At 43.0% G+C, this 15899-nt stretch overlaps 1 protein-coding gene across 2 annotated transcripts in view; it reads right to left on the reverse strand.

The window, feature by feature from the left end:
- LOC115138485 (zinc finger protein DPF3-like) overlaps nt 1–15899 on the reverse strand; it is a 50554-nt gene that overhangs the window by 34383 nt on the left and 272 nt on the right. The gene's annotated exons all lie outside the window — the stretch shown is intronic.

Below are 15899 nucleotides of genomic sequence, written 5' to 3' on the forward strand. Positions count from 1 at the left end.
GGCGCTCCGCACTGCTAAAGCTAACTCTCTCTCCTCTGCTCTCATCCTTCTAGACCTATCGGCTGCCTTCGATACTGTGAACCATCAGATCCTCCTCTCCACCCTCTCCGAGTTGGGCATCTCCGGCGCGGCCCACGCTTGGATTGCGTCCTACCTGACAGGTCGCTCCTACCAGGTGGCGTGGCGAGAATCCGTCTCCTCACCACGTGCTCTCACCACTGGTGTCCCCAGGGCTCTGTTCTAGGCCCTCTCCTATTCTCGCTATACACCAAGTCACTTGGCTCTGTCATAACCTCACATGGTCTCTCCTATCATTGCTATGCAGACGACACACAATTAATCTTCTCCTTTCCCCCTTCTGACGACCAGGTGGCGAATCGCATCTCTGCATGTCTGGCAGACATATCAGTGTGGATGACGGATCATCACCTCAAGCTGAACCTCGGCAAGACGGAGCTGCTCTTCCTCCCGGGAAGGACTGCCCGTTCCATGATCTCGCCATCACGGTTGACAACTCCATTGTGTCCTCGTCCCAGAGCGCTAAGAACCTTGGCGTGATCCTGGACAACACCCTGTCGTTCTCAAATAACATCAAGGCGGTGGCCCGTTCCTGTAGGTTCATGCTCTACAACATCCGCAGAGTACGACCCTGCCTCACACAGGAAGCGGCGCAGGTCCTAATCCAGGCACTTGTCATCTCCCGTCTGGATTACTGCAACTCGCTGCTGGCTGGGCTCCCTGCCTGTGCCATTAAACCCCTACAACTCATCCAGAACGCCGCAGCCCGTCTGGTGTTCAACCTTCCCAAGTTCTCTCACGTCACCCCGCTCCTCCGCTCTCTCCACTGGCTTCCAGTTGAAGCTCGCATCCGCTACAAGACCATGGTGCTTGCCTACGGAGCTGTGAGGGGAACGGCACCTCACTACCTCCAGGCTCTGATCAGGCCCTACACCCAAACAAGGGCACTGCGTTCATCCACCTCTGGCCTGCTCGCCTCCCTACCACTGAGGAAGTACAGTTCCCGCTCAGCCCAGTCAAAACTGTTCGCTGCTCTGGCCCCCCTATGGTGGAACAAACTCCCTCACGACGCCAGGACAGCGGAGTCAATCACCACCTTCCGGAGACACCTGAAACCCCACCTCTTTAAGGAATACCTAGGATAGGATAAAGTAATCCTTCTCCCCCTCCCCCCTTAAAAGACCTAGATGCACTATTGTAAAGTGGCTGTTCCACTGGATGTCATAAGGTGAAAGCACCAATTTGTAAGTCGCTCTGGATAAGAGCGTCTGCTAAATGACGTAAATGTAAATGTAAATGTAAAGCTAACTCTCTCTCCTCTGCTCTCATCCTTCTAGACCTATCGGCTGCCTTCGATACTGTGAACCATCAGATCCTCCTCTCCACCCTCTCCGAGTTGGGCATCTCCGGCGCGGCCCACGCTTGGATTGCGTCCTACCTGACAGGTCGCTCCTACCAGGTGGCGTGGCGAGAATCCGTCTCCTCACCACGTGCTCTCACCACTGGTGTCCCCCAGGGCTCTGTTCTAGGCCCTCTCCTATTCTCGCTATACACCAAGTCACTTGGCTCTGTCATAACCTCACATGGTCTCTCCTATCATTGCTATGCAGACGACACACAATTAATCTTCTCCTTTCCCCCTTCTGATGACCAGGTGGCGAATCGCATCTCTGCATGTCTGGCAGACATATCAGTGTGGATGACGGATCACCACCTCAAGCTGAACCTCGGCAAGACGGAGCTGCTCTTCCTCCCGGGAAGGACTGCCCGTTCCATGATCTCGCCATCACGGTTGACAACTCCATTGTGTCCTCCTCCCAGAGCGCTAAGAACCTTGGCGTGATCCTGGACAACACCCTGTCGTTCTCAACTAACATCAAGGCGGTGGCCCGTTCCTGTAGGTTCATGCTCTACAACATCCGCAGAGTACGACCCTGCCTCACACAGGAAGCGGTGCAGGTCCTAATCCAGGCACTTGTCATCTCCCGTCTGGATTACTGCAACTCGCTGTTGGCTGGGCTCCCTGCCTGTGCCATTAAACCCCTACAACTCATCCAGAACGCCGCAGCCCGTCTGGTGCTCAACCTTCCCAAGTTCTCTCACGTCACCCCGCTCCTCCGCTCTCTCCACTGGCTTCCAGTTGAAGCTCGCATCCGCTACAAGACCATGGTGCTTGCCTACGGAGCTGTGAGGGGAACGGCACCTCAGTACCTCCAGGCCCTGATCAGGCCCTACACCCAAACAAGGGCACTGCGTTCATCCACCTCTGGCCTGCTCGCCTCCCTACCACTGAGGAAGTACAGTTCCCGCTCAGCCCAGTCAAAACTGTTCACTGCTCTGGCCCCCCAATGGTGGAACAAACTCCCTCACGACGCCAGGACAGCGGAGTCAATCACCACCTTCCGGAGACACCTGAAACCCCACCTCTTTCAGGAATACCTAGGATAGGATAAAGTAATCCTTCTCACCCCCTCCCCCCCTTAAAAGATTTAGATGCACTATTGTAAAGTGGCTGTTCCACTGGATGTCATAAGTTGAATGCACCAATTTGTAAGTCGCTCTGGATAAGAGCGTCTGCTAAATGACTTAAATGTAAATGTTAAATGTAATGTTGCGTGCTAAATGCTACGCTAAATGCTAAGCTAGCTATCAACACTTACACAAATTATTGATTTTCTCTGGTTCAAAAGCATATTTTGAACATCTGAGATGACAGTGTTAAGAAAAGGATAAGCTTGAGAGCAGGCATATTTATTTCATTTCATTTGCGATTTTTAGAAATCGCTAACGTTGCGTTATGGTAATGAGCTTGAGGCTGTAGTCACGAACCCGCATGCGGGGTGGGGCGGACTATGAAGTTAAACTAGGGAAATTGTGTCACTTCTCTTGCGTTCTGTGCAAGCAGAGTCAGGGTATATGCAGCAGTTTGGGACGCCTGGCTCGAACTGTGTGAAGACCATATCTTCCTAACAAAGACCATAATTAATTTGCCAGAATTTTACATAATTATGACATAACATTGAAGGTTGTGCAATGTAACAGCAATATTTAGACTTGCCGCACATTGGATAAAATACGGAACGGTTCCGTATTTCACTGAAAGAATAAACATTTGTTTTTTTTAAATGATAGTTTCCGGAACTGACCATATTAATGACCTAAGGCTAGTATTTCTGTGTGTTATTATATTATAATCAAGTCTATGATTTGATAGAGCAGTCTGACCCCCCTTGGGTTATGCAGTGGCAGAGATCTTTGTGGGCTATACTCAGCCTCGTCTCAGGATGGTAAGTTGAAGTTATCAATGATCGGCTATGAAAAGCCAACTGACATTTACTCCTGAGGTACTGACCTGTTGCACCATCGACAACTACTGTGATTATTATTATTTGACCATGCTGGTCATTTATGAACATTTTAACATCTTGGCCATGTTCTGTTATAATCTCCACCTGGCACAGCTAGAGGGGGCCACCCCTCATAACCTAGAGAGGAACCAGGTTTCTTCATAGGTTTTGGCCTGTCTAAGGAGTCTTTCCTAGCCACCTATAAGAACATCCAATAGTCAAAGGTATATGAAATACAAATGATAGAGAGAGAAATAGTCCTATAAATAACTACAACCTAAAACTTCTTAACTGGGAATATTGAAGACTCATGTTAAAAGGAACCACCAGCTTTCATATGTTCTCATGTTTTGAGGAAAGGAACTTAAACGTTAGCTTTTTTACATGGCACATATTGCACTTTTACTTTCTTTTCCAACACTTTGTTTTTGCATTATTTAAACCAAATTGAACATGTTTCATTATTTATTTGAGACTACATTAATTTTATTTATGTATTACATTAAGTTAACACTTCTATTTTATTTCAGTATTGTTGTAATTGCCTTCATTACAAATATATAAAAAATAATATATATATTTTTTTATAAAATCAAACGATAAATCAGTATCGGCTTTTTTTGGTCCTTCAAGAATCCGTATCGGATTTGAAAAAAATCATAAATCGGTCGACCTCTAGTAGATATTGTTAATGCTGTAAATTACCTTTGTAGCTGGAAACGGCAGATTTTTTTATGGAATATCTACATAGGCGCACAGAGGCCTATTATCAGCAACCATCACTCCTGTGTTCCAATGGCACGTTGTGTTAGCTAATCCAAGTTGATCATTTTAAAAAGGCTAATTGATCATTAGAAAACCCTTTTGCAATTATGTTAGCACAGCTGAAACCTGTTGTTCTGATTAAAGAAGAAATAAAACTGGCCTTATTTAGACTAGTTGAGTATCTGGAGCATCAGCATTTGTGGGTTTGATTACAGACTCAAAATGGCCAGAAACAAAAGGACTTTCTTCTGAAACTCGACAGTATATTCTTGTTCTGAGAAATGAAGGCTATTCCATGCGAGAAATTGCCAAGAAACTGAAGATCCCGTACAATGCTGTGCACTACTCCCTTCACGGAACAACGCAAACTGGCTCTAACCAGAATAGAAAGAGGAGCGGGAGGCGCCGGTGCACAACAGAGCAAGAGGACAAGTACATTAAAGTCTCTAGTTTGAGAAACAGACACCTCACAAGTCCTCCACTGGCAGCTTCATTAAATAGTACCAGCAAAACACCAGTCTCAACGTCAACAGTGAAGAGGCGACTCCGGGATGCTGGCCTTAACAGTTTCAACATTTCTAAATGCTTTATCACATTATTTAAGTGTGTTAACTTCTGTGTGGCATGAGTGGGGAGCTGACATGATGCAGCCCAGACTCCCAGTGCAGGCTAAGAGGAGCAGGCATGGTGCTTTTTTGCTATAAGGGGGACATCAGCAGCACTGATAGTTGATCTGTGAGACACATTTGACAGAAGTACTAAAAGTCCAAAAATTCTTCATGTTCTAGTATCTATTAGATTTAAATAACTATTTAGCCATCTTATGACTTGGGGGTAGAAGCTGTTCAGGGTCCTGTTGGTTCCAGACCTGGTGCATTGGTAATGCTTGCTGTGCAGTAGTAGAGAGAACAGTCGGACTTGGGTGGCTAGAGGCTTTGACAATTTTAGGGTCTTCCTCTGACACCGCCTGGTATAGAGGTCCTGGATGGCAGGGAGCTCAACCCCAGTGATCTACTGAGTCGTACGCACAACCCTATGTAGCGCCTTGCGGTCGGATGACAAGCAGTTGCCATACCAAGCGACGATGCAGCCAGTCAAGATGCTCTCAATGGTGCAGCTGTATAACTTTGAGGATCTGAGGGCCCGTCCCATACCACATCTTGTCAGCCTCCTGAAGGGGAAGAGGCGTGGTCATGCTCTCTTTATGACTGTGTTGGTGTGTGTGGACCATGACAGATCCTTAGTAATGTGGACACAGGAACTTGAAGCTCTAAATCCGCTCCACTACTGCCCCATTGATCTGAATGGGGGTGTGCTCGACCTTCCGTTTCCTGTAGTCTAAAATCATCTTCTTTGTTTTGCTGACATTGAGTGAGAGGTTGTTGTCCTGATAGTGATCAGTGTCGTCACCAAAAGTAATGATGGTATTGGAGTCGTGCGCGGCCATGCAGTCGTGGGTGAACAGGGAGTACAGGAGGAGACTAAGCACGCACCCCTGAGGGGTCCCCGTGTTGAGGGTCAGTGTGGCGGATGTCTACCCTCAACACCTGGGGGCAGCCCATCAGGAAGTCCAGGATCCAGTTGCAGAGGGAGGTGTTTAATCCCAGGGTTCTTAGCTTAGTGATGAGCTTGGAGGACACTATGGTGTTGAACACTGAGTTGTAGTCAATGAACAGCATTCTCACTTAAGTGTTCCTCTTGTCCAGGTAGGAAAGGGCAGTGTGGACTGCAATAGAGATTGCGTCATCTGTGGATCTGTTGGGGCGGTATGTGAATTGGAGTGGGTCCAGGGTGTCTGGGATGATGGTGTTGATGTGAGCCATGACCAGCCTTTCAAGACATTTCTAGGCTACAGATGTGAGTGCTACGGGGCGAGTCATTTAGACAGCCTACCTCTGCGTTCATGGGCACAGGCACTATGGTGGTCTGCTTGAAACATGTAGTAATTACAGACTGGGTCCAGGAGAGATTGAAAATGTCAGTCTAGACAGTTGCCAGCTGTTCAGCAGGTGCTCTAAGTACTCTTCCTGGTAATTAGTCTGGCCCTGTGGCTTTGTGAATGCTAACCTGTTTAAAAGGTCTTACTCACATCGGCTACGGAGAACATGAACAGACAGTCGTACGGAACAGCTGGTGCTCTCATGCATGGCTCAATATTGCTTGCCTCGAAGCCAGAATAGAAGGCATTTAGCTCATCTGGTAGGCTCACAGCTGGGTTTTCATTTGAAAACAGTTGTAGAGGATGGTCGAATTAACACATCCACAATAAGAATACACATGGACCTCTTCACTGGCCAGAGAACAGAGGAAGAGGGGAAGCACTCCCAGCAATCATCTTTCCCTTCTTCTGCTCATCTTACAACTCTAGTCTACATCAAAGCTCCTCCCATCAGCAACAAGGGTACTCAGACTTCTGCCAGAGACATGGACACAGCTAAGTTCTGACGAAGAGTGACGATGACAAAGACTCAGCCAAAGAACTTCTCCATTGGAGAACAACGGATGAAAAATACACTGCATGAAAAAGTACAACAAACAATTATTTCCTCACTGCGTAAACAGACTGAAAATAACATGGCTAAATGTGTTGAGATGTGTGTAATGAGATTTTTTTAAAGTGAATGTGTGTGCTTTTCTGACAATTAACAGCTATATTACCCTTACACCCAAACAGTATACTGTTTGATATCTGTGCGATCAGTCTTCAAACAGGCAGTGGAAGACAGTGTACAAAGTATCCTCCATTTACAGTTGAAGTTGGAAGTTTTCATACACCTTAGCCAACCACATTTAAAACCTCAGTTTTCACAATTTAATCCTCGTAAAAAATGTCCTGTTTTAGGATCACCACTTTATTTTAAGAATGAAAAATGTCAGAATAATAAGAGAGAGAATGATTTATTTCAGCTTTTATTTCTTTCATCACATTTCCAGTGGGTCAGAAGTTTACATACACTCAGTAAGTATTTGGTAGCATTGCCTTTAAATTGTTTAACTTGGGTCAAATGTTTTGGGTAGCCTTCCACAATAAGTTGGGTGAATTTTGGCCCATTCCTCCTGACAGCACAGTTGTAACTGAGTCAGGTGTGTAGGCCTCCTTGCTCGTACACGCTTTTTCAGTTCTGCCCACAAATGTTCTATAGGATTGAGGTCAGGGCTTTGTGATGGCCACTCCAATACCTTGACTCTGTTGTCCTTAAGCCATTTTGCCACAACTTTGGAAGTATGCTTGGGGTCCATTTGGAAGACCCATTTGCAACCGAGCATACCTTCCTGACTGATGTCTTGAGATGTTGCTTCAATATATCCACAATTTTTCAACCTCATGCTGCCATCTATGTTGTGAAGTGCACCAGTCCCTCCTGCAGCAAAGCACCCCCTCAACATGGTGCTGCCACTCCCGTGCTTCACGGTTGGGATGGTGTTCTTCGGCTTGCAAGCCTCCCCCTTTTTCCTCCAAAACATAACGATGGTCATTATGGCCAAACAGTTATACTGTATTTTTGTTTCATCAGACCAGAAGACATTTCTCCAAAAAATGCGATCTTTGTCCCCATGTGCAGTTGCAAAATGTAGTCTGGCTTTTTTATGGCGGTTTTGGAGCAATTGCTTCTTCATTGTTGAGCGGCCTTTCAGGTTATGTCGATATAGGACTTGTTTTACTGTGAATATAGATACTTCTGTACCCGTTTCCTCCAGCACCTTCACAAGGTCCTTTGCTGTTGTTCTGAGATTGATTTGCGCAACAAAGTACGTTCATCTCTAGGAGACAGAACGAGTCTCCTTCCTGAGCGATATGACGGCTGCGTGCTTCCATGGTGTCCATACTTGCGTACTATTGTTTGTACAGATGAACGTGGTGGTTCTGTCAGGCGTTTGGAAATTGCTCCCAAGGATGAAGCAGATATGTGGAGGTCTACAATTGTTTTTCTGAGGTCTTAGCTGATTGATGTCAAGCAAAGAAGCAGTGAGTTTGAAGGTAGGCCTTGAAATGCATCCAAAGGTACACCTCCAATTGACTCAAATATCAATTAGCCTATCAGAAGCTTCTAAAGCCATGACATCATTAAAGAATTTTCCAAGCGGTTTAAACGGCACAGTCAACTTTGTGTATGTAAACTTCTGAATTGTGATACAGTGAATTATAAGTGAAATAATGTCTGTAAACAATTGTTGGAAATTTACTTGTGTCTTGCACAAAGTAGATGTCCTAACCAACTTGCCAAAACTATAGTTTGTTACCAAGAAATTTGTGGAGTGGTTGAAAAACGAGTTTTAATGACTCCAACCTAAGTGTATGTAAACTTCCGACTTCAACTGTATGTGAACAATTGATTAACGCATGACCTGGAATAAGTCACAGAACAATGCAGGTAATGAATGGGGGCGGACCCAGCCCCAGGAACTATTCCCTCAACCCGAGCCAATCACAGCTCTCCTGACAGGTAGCCTCACCTCTGAATGTATGAACACCAATCCTTGTGTTCGGACAGCGACCGGCCGTATGGTTGCTGTCATTTATGAACCACCAAGGACTACCACGCGCAGGGACCTTGAGATACTGGACTACTGAAATGGTTTGGTCTGGACTCTACACCATGGAGAGTTCGCTGAAGACCGTTGGTTCCAGACAGGATATACCTCTTGAAGCGAGGGGGCACTATTTTCATTTTTGGAAAAAATAATGTGCCCAAAGTAAACAGGATATTTTTGTCAGGACAAGATGCTAGAATATGCATATAATTGACAGCTTAGGATAGAAAACACTCTAAAATTTCCAAAACTGTAAAAATATTGTCTGTGAGTATAACAGAACTGATATTGCAGGCGAAAGCCTAAGAAAAATCCAATCAGGAAGTGACTCATGTTTTGAAACCGTTGTGTTCCTATGCACCCCTATTGGCCATTGAAAGGGATATCAACCAGATTCCTTTTTCTACGTATTCCCTAAGGTGTCTACAGCATTTTAATGTAGTTTCATGCCTTTATGTTGAAGAATGAGCGTAAACGACTACATTGCGTAAGTGGCCAGCTGAGGGCTCTGAGTGATTCTTGCGTAAAAGACAGAGGTAGTCATTTTTCCTCTCGCTCCTACTGAAAAGCCAATTGTCCCAGTTGATATATTATCGAATAGATATTTGAAAAACACCTTGAGGATTGATTATAAAAAACATTCGCCATGTTTCTGTTGATATTATGGATATAATTTGGATTTTTTTCCGCCGTTGTCGTGACCGCTATTTCCGGTGGATTTCTCATAACGTGACCAACAAACGGAGGTATTTTGGGTATAAAAAATAATCTTTATGGAACAAAAGGAACATTTGCTGTCTAACTGGGAGTCTCGTCAGTGAAAACATCCGAAGATCAAAGGTAAATGGTTCATTTGATTGCTTTTCTGATTTTCGTGAACAAGCTTCCTGCTGCTAGCTGGACATAATGCTATGCTAGGCTATCGATAAACTTACAAACGCTTGTCTTGCTTTGGCTGTAAAGCATCATTTCAAAATCTGAGATGACAGGGTGATTAACAAAGGGCTAAGCTGTGTTTCACTATATTTCACTTGTGATTTCATGAATATGAATATTTTCTAGTAAAAAAAAATTACCGTTGCGCTATGCTAATTAGTGTAGTTTATGACAATTCTCCCGGATGGGAAGTTCCAAGAGCTTAAGAGTATCCAGATCAATCTCGCCAATCTTTTCTCCGATTTGAATGCGAGCGTGAAACATGTTACTTTTATGATTAGTATCTATACTTATCCTATAATCCCTGCCTAGTTTCATTCTGAAAGATCAAAAATAACTGTTAGTGATTTATTCTCTAGCCCATCATATTAGTACATAATTTTGCCACCACAATCTTGATTATTCATTCATCCTGTACATTCATTGCTTTACCCTGGTTATTTCTAAATAAAATCTCCTTTGTTTTTGTAAAATATCTGTCTCCAAGAATGCATTGCCTTAGTTACAATTATAACTATTTAAAAATGTCTTGCTGACTTATAGCAAGTGGTACCATTAATAATTTCACAGAAATAAGCGTACACACTACCTTACGCCATGATAGTTTGCAAGCCCTGCCACATCCAACGAACGTCAGAGGTGGAGTAGTAGGATTCAATCCTAGGTCGTAGCAGGATTTCTTATAAGCGTTTGGACTACAGTCCTACTTCTTAAAAGCGGTAGTTCTTGTCTTTAGCTCAGTGCAGATGTTGCATGTAACCCATGGCTTCTGGTTGGGATATGTACTGGAGGTCGACCAATTAAATCGGCTTGGCCAATTAATTAGGGATGATTTCAATTTCTCATAACAATCGGTGATCTGCATTTTTGGACGCCGATTATATTGCATTCCACAACGAAACTGCATTGCAGGCTCACCACCTCTTACATGAGTGCAGCAAGGAGCCAAGGTAAGTTGCTAGCTAGCATTAAACTGATCTTATAAAAAAATCAATCTTCACATAATCACTAGTTAACTACACATGGTTGATGATATTACTAGGTTAACTAGCTTGTCCTGCGTTGCATATAATCAATGTGGTGCGTGTTAATTTATAATCGAATCACAGCCTAATTCGCCAAACGGGTGATGATTTAACAAAAGCCCATTCGCGAAAAAGTGCAATCGTTGCACAAATGTACCTAACCATAAACATCAATGCCTTTCTTAAAATCAAAACACAGAAGTATATATTTTTAAACCTGCATATTTAGTTCAAAAGAAATTCATGTTAGCAGGCAATAAGCAGGAAATTGTGTCACTTCTCTTGCGTTCATTGCACGCAGAGTCAGGGTATATGCAACAGTTTGGGCCGCCTGGCTTGTTGCAAACTAATTTGCCAGAATTGTACGTAATTATGACATAACATTGAAGGCTGTGCAATGTAATATCAATATTTAGACTTATGGATGCAAGCCGTTAGATAAAATACAGAACGGTTCTGTATTTCACTGAAAGAATAAACGTTTTGGTTTTCGAGATGATAGTTTCCGGATTTGACCATATTAATGCCCTAAGGCTGGTATTTCTGTGTGTTATTATATTATAATTAAGTCTATGATTTGATATTTGATAGAGCAGTCTGACTGAGCGGTGGTAGACAGCAGCAGGCTCGTAAGCATTCATTCAAACTTTACTGCGTTTGCCAGCAGCTCTTAGCAATACTTGATTCACAGCTCAGTTTATGACTTCAAGTCAATCAACTCCTGACATTAAGCTGGCAATCCTAAAGTGCCTATTTGAACATCCAACAGTCAAATGTATATGAAATACAAATAGTAGAGAGAGAAAGTGTCGACGCATCATAATTCCTATAGTAACTACAACCTAAAACTTCTCAACTGGGAATATTGAAGAACTGGGAATATTTAACCACCAGCTTTCATATGTTCTGAGCAAAGAACTTAAATGTTACACGGCACATGTTGCACTTATACATTCTTCTCCAACTGTTTTTGCATTATTTAAACCGAACTGAGCATGTTTCATTATGTATTATATTAAGTTAAAATAAAAGTGTTCATTGTTCATTCAGTATTGTTGTAATTGTCATCATTACAAATATATATATATATATATTTGTTTTTTAATCAGCTGATTAATCGGTATCAGCTTTTTTTTGGTCCTCCAATAAATCTGTATTGAAAATCTATTTAGGCATCTGTGAAATAACCAAAATATATCACAGTATTTAAATTTAAAAAATCCATAATAACAACAACTTACAGTATTATGGAATGTTTAAGTTCTAAATTTGCGTCATGATTTGTGCATGACCCTAGGGTAAAAACACATACATTCGAAGTGATTTCAATGGCTTTCTCCATTCTGATTGTTTTGTACTGTTCAATTCAACCCAAAATCATTTTCTGCATTTCCTGCACTCAATTGAGATCATTTCAACACTGCAACGTAGGGCTGCGCGATACAGGCAAACAATCTAGGCCATATTTTTAACCAAATGTTGCAATTGAGATTTGACTTGCAATTTAGAGAAAAACACTTGGGTGAACTGTTGGAATCATGGAAATATAATGATTATTCTAATTATATAGTTAGAATATAATAGTGGCCACTTTGAATAGTTTTTGACATTACAACTTATGAAAATGAGAAGACACTGTTGCACAAACAACATGCTGATTTAGGTCTACACCATCACTAGTATTAAAATCAGGCTGCATAGCTAATTATGTTTGCTCTGACTCAGCACATGTATTAGCTAGCTAGCCAGCCAGCTAACATTTAGGCCAAACTATCGGTTTGAAGATGTAAGAAACACAAACTAATAGTGTAATTATAGAACACTAGTGGATTTATATTAAGAAGCATAGTGAAAACAGTATTGTCGACATCAACATTTTTCCATCTGCTGCATTAACCATGCAGACTGAACGCAATTGTCTTGTGGTCAAGGAAAAACTAAATGCGCTCCTTGAGTGACAGGGGCCGGGACTAGGTCTGTGTGGAAAGCCATGGAGAGAGATGACTCAGGTAGAGAAGTAAACTATAAAAATGGATGTTACATTTAAGGTGGAGCTCTGTTGGAGCATGGGGGGTTAGTGTGGGTTTGATCAGGTAGGGGATGTGTGTTTTTCCTCTCTATCTGCACTAAGATTTTTTTTAATTAAAACTGAAAAAAAATAAGGAGCACCTCCTCTGGATGAGCATGTTCTTGTTTGCTTATGGCCCTATACAGCCCTATACAGCCCTATACAGCCCTATACAGCCCTATACAGCCCTATACAGCCCTATACAGCCTCTGAGCACCACAGTAAATTTTAACATTTCGTGGCACCTCAATCATGTTTCAAGATTGGAACTGCTGTTTGGCATACGTGTGTTGTACCTGTTAACAATACAATCATTAGGCTCCTACTTAAAAAGTGCTGGCCCTAAATGGGCCTAAAACTACCCCACAAATTAGAGTAGCCATTATCTTGTCATGTGAATCTGACTGCTGTACCTAGATCGCTTCCGTCAAGCTTCAGTGGAGGATAATGTGTCTGACAAAAAAAAAAAACTGCCATTGGATAGAAAAACAAGCAGCGAAAGGAATGTTGATAGCTCCCTCAGTTATGAGGTGTTAACTGTCTCAGAGCTTCCTGCCCTCTTTCATTCGAGTGCACTGCCCTCAGTGCCCTGAGCAGCAGGTGCGGTGGCCTAGGTGAGAGATCTCTCTAACACACATAATGAGCGACGAGCATCAGCGTCTGAGAGCACAGGAGGTGAACGAGGCCCTGCTAACACTTACTCATGTCTTTGCTCTCCGGTTTTGTCCTCTTGCATGAGTTATTTTTTTCAACTGTTCGTTTTTTAGGGCCTTTGTGACATTGAAGTGGTTGGAAGGTTGTTCCAACTGTAAAAATACATACCACAGCTAACCAGACAGACACTGTGTGCAACTGAGCTACAGTAAGGTAAGGCCTACCTCAAAAGATCACACACCATCTTACAGATGTGAGTGAGGGGAGAAACCAAAAGCAAATCTATTGGTTGCTGGGGCCTCCTCTATCAGTGTGCTCCTGTCAACGGTTTGGGGTGTCATATCTGTGCCCAGCCCTTAGTGTGAGCATTACATAAACGCACATTTTGCATAAAAGAGAATGACCTCTCAACCCAGTTTCCAGGAGGCCAGGCAAGCGATCTGCAGTAGATTAAATCGGAACATAAATTCCATTGTCTTTTACACTACATCTGAGGAACCCCAATAGTTTTAGCTTAGGGCCTATGAGGGCTGGAGTTACAATTAGCAGCAATATTGTTGTCTTTACCTTGATACTCTACAGGCTGACAAAGGGCAATAAAATACACATTTTTCAGAATACTCATTTTCTTCAGATACTTCTGCATTTTGCGATTGGTTCAGGCAAATGTTGTCGCTCTTTGCAGGTGCATCTGAGCTTTACAGGAAGCCATAGCTGCAGCCCTGCAAGAGGGGAGGGTCTAGAGAGAGTGTTTCCTATCGAACACATCGACTCTAGCAAGAAAGCCATTTCACAGTCATCTTGAGAAAGAATACCAATAACACACATGGCCTGTGCACATACAGACTCAATATTTTGAGTTCCATTTTATCAGTAGCTTGAAGAGCCCCTTGTCCCTCATCACTCTCCATGCATAACACACAGTGTGGGAGGAGCAACACTTTGGCTACACCCACGATTGCCATATCCTTCTCTCCCCAACAAAGCCAAGACTCCTTCTCTATAACACAGCCAAGAAGACTCCAATTCATTTGCCTCATCTCAAAGGAGAATGCTCTTGATTTTTTTTAAAAGGTCAAACTGGTCCACATGAGCAACATCCAATTAGTGTCAAGTGTGACTAATTATAATCTGACAAATGTGTGAGATGAAGTCTGAAACCTGAAACAGTAGCTAATTATAGCAGATTGAAACACTTCATTAAGCACAGCTTACAGCGAGGAGACATTATACATGTTAAAACCTCTAGGAGATGAAGAAGCAGCCCATTCAGGCACAGTAGAATGATTAGGTTGATCTTGTTGGATACAAGGGTAAAGTGGTTTAAAGGAAATTAGTCCCACAAAATTGATAAAAATGGCAGTGTCTCAAACTAGGCTACTTTGTGCCAACTGGGAACCACCACAGCCATGAAATGAAACAAGACCATCCTTTATGCTTGTCAGTGGTAGAGCTCTTCAAGCTCGTTTATGTAGTCATAAGCGTAAAATAATGATGCATCTATATGTAAGTGGTGGGCGAGGAGCACGCTTCCCTAATCCTGTAGGGCCCATGGGGGTGCCAGGGTACCTCTACAGAAGAGCAGATGGGTCTCCTGCCTTGCTGCCTGTGCCCAACACTTCCTCCTGGTCAGAGCATGTCCTAACAGATGGGCCCAGGATCATGGACCTGGCTAATCTGCACTACTCCTCCACTTAAAGGCACAGTCAAGTTACATCCCTCGTTCTTCACCTCCAGAAAGTCTCACCATCTCTAATGCACAGTCCAAAAGGTCTGGTTATACCTTAACTGTCCTACAAACAGTCTGTCAGTGCTCAAACATGGGTAGTAACAAAGAAATGACTTACCAGTAGGCCTTGTTTGTCTTTCTCTGAGAAAATGTACATGAGGTGGCAATATCACTCAATACAAACTTGCCTAAAAACTTCTAAATTGGCAATAGTTTTTTTTCCAACTTCTACGGCTAATATATATTATCTGACAATATAAGCTCTCATAGAAAAAATGGCGTCACGGACAAAACAGGATAAATACTGTTGACTCATTAGTGAGCACATAGAGGATAGGATAAAACTTAAGTAACTGCACAGGCGCTTTACAAAATGCATAGGACTACCTCCAAAAGGAAATTCCGGGGCTCGCATTGCTGTCACTTCGCTTTCGGGCAGAAAGGCATGCAAATATAAAATGCCTCCTGGGTCCTTGTCACGTCTGCGCTCAGCCAAAGTTGACATCTCGACAATACACACCAACTATAAAAGACTCGGGATGTCAATGTTATTCCGGAATATATGGAAATTCGTGCAATTGTCTTTTACTCGTCCTCGTAATAGCAGAGTGCATGTTGAAACACTTTTGTGCTAAATTTTGAAGCAACGTTCAGATAAATTCAAGAGTCGGTTCAAATGAGTCAATAAATTATCATGTTGAGGTTACAGGCCTAAAACGCAATTAGTATGACACATGGGATAATCCGCATATCACACATAGAAGATTGTAAACCATAATATGCAGAAATGTCTAATAAACTAAGCAGTCTACTTGGGTGAAAGC

This window comes from Oncorhynchus nerka, linkage group LG12 (assembly GCF_034236695.1).
Source record: "Oncorhynchus nerka isolate Pitt River linkage group LG12, Oner_Uvic_2.0, whole genome shotgun sequence".
NCBI classification, from domain to species: Eukaryota; Metazoa; Chordata; class Actinopteri; order Salmoniformes; family Salmonidae; genus Oncorhynchus; species Oncorhynchus nerka.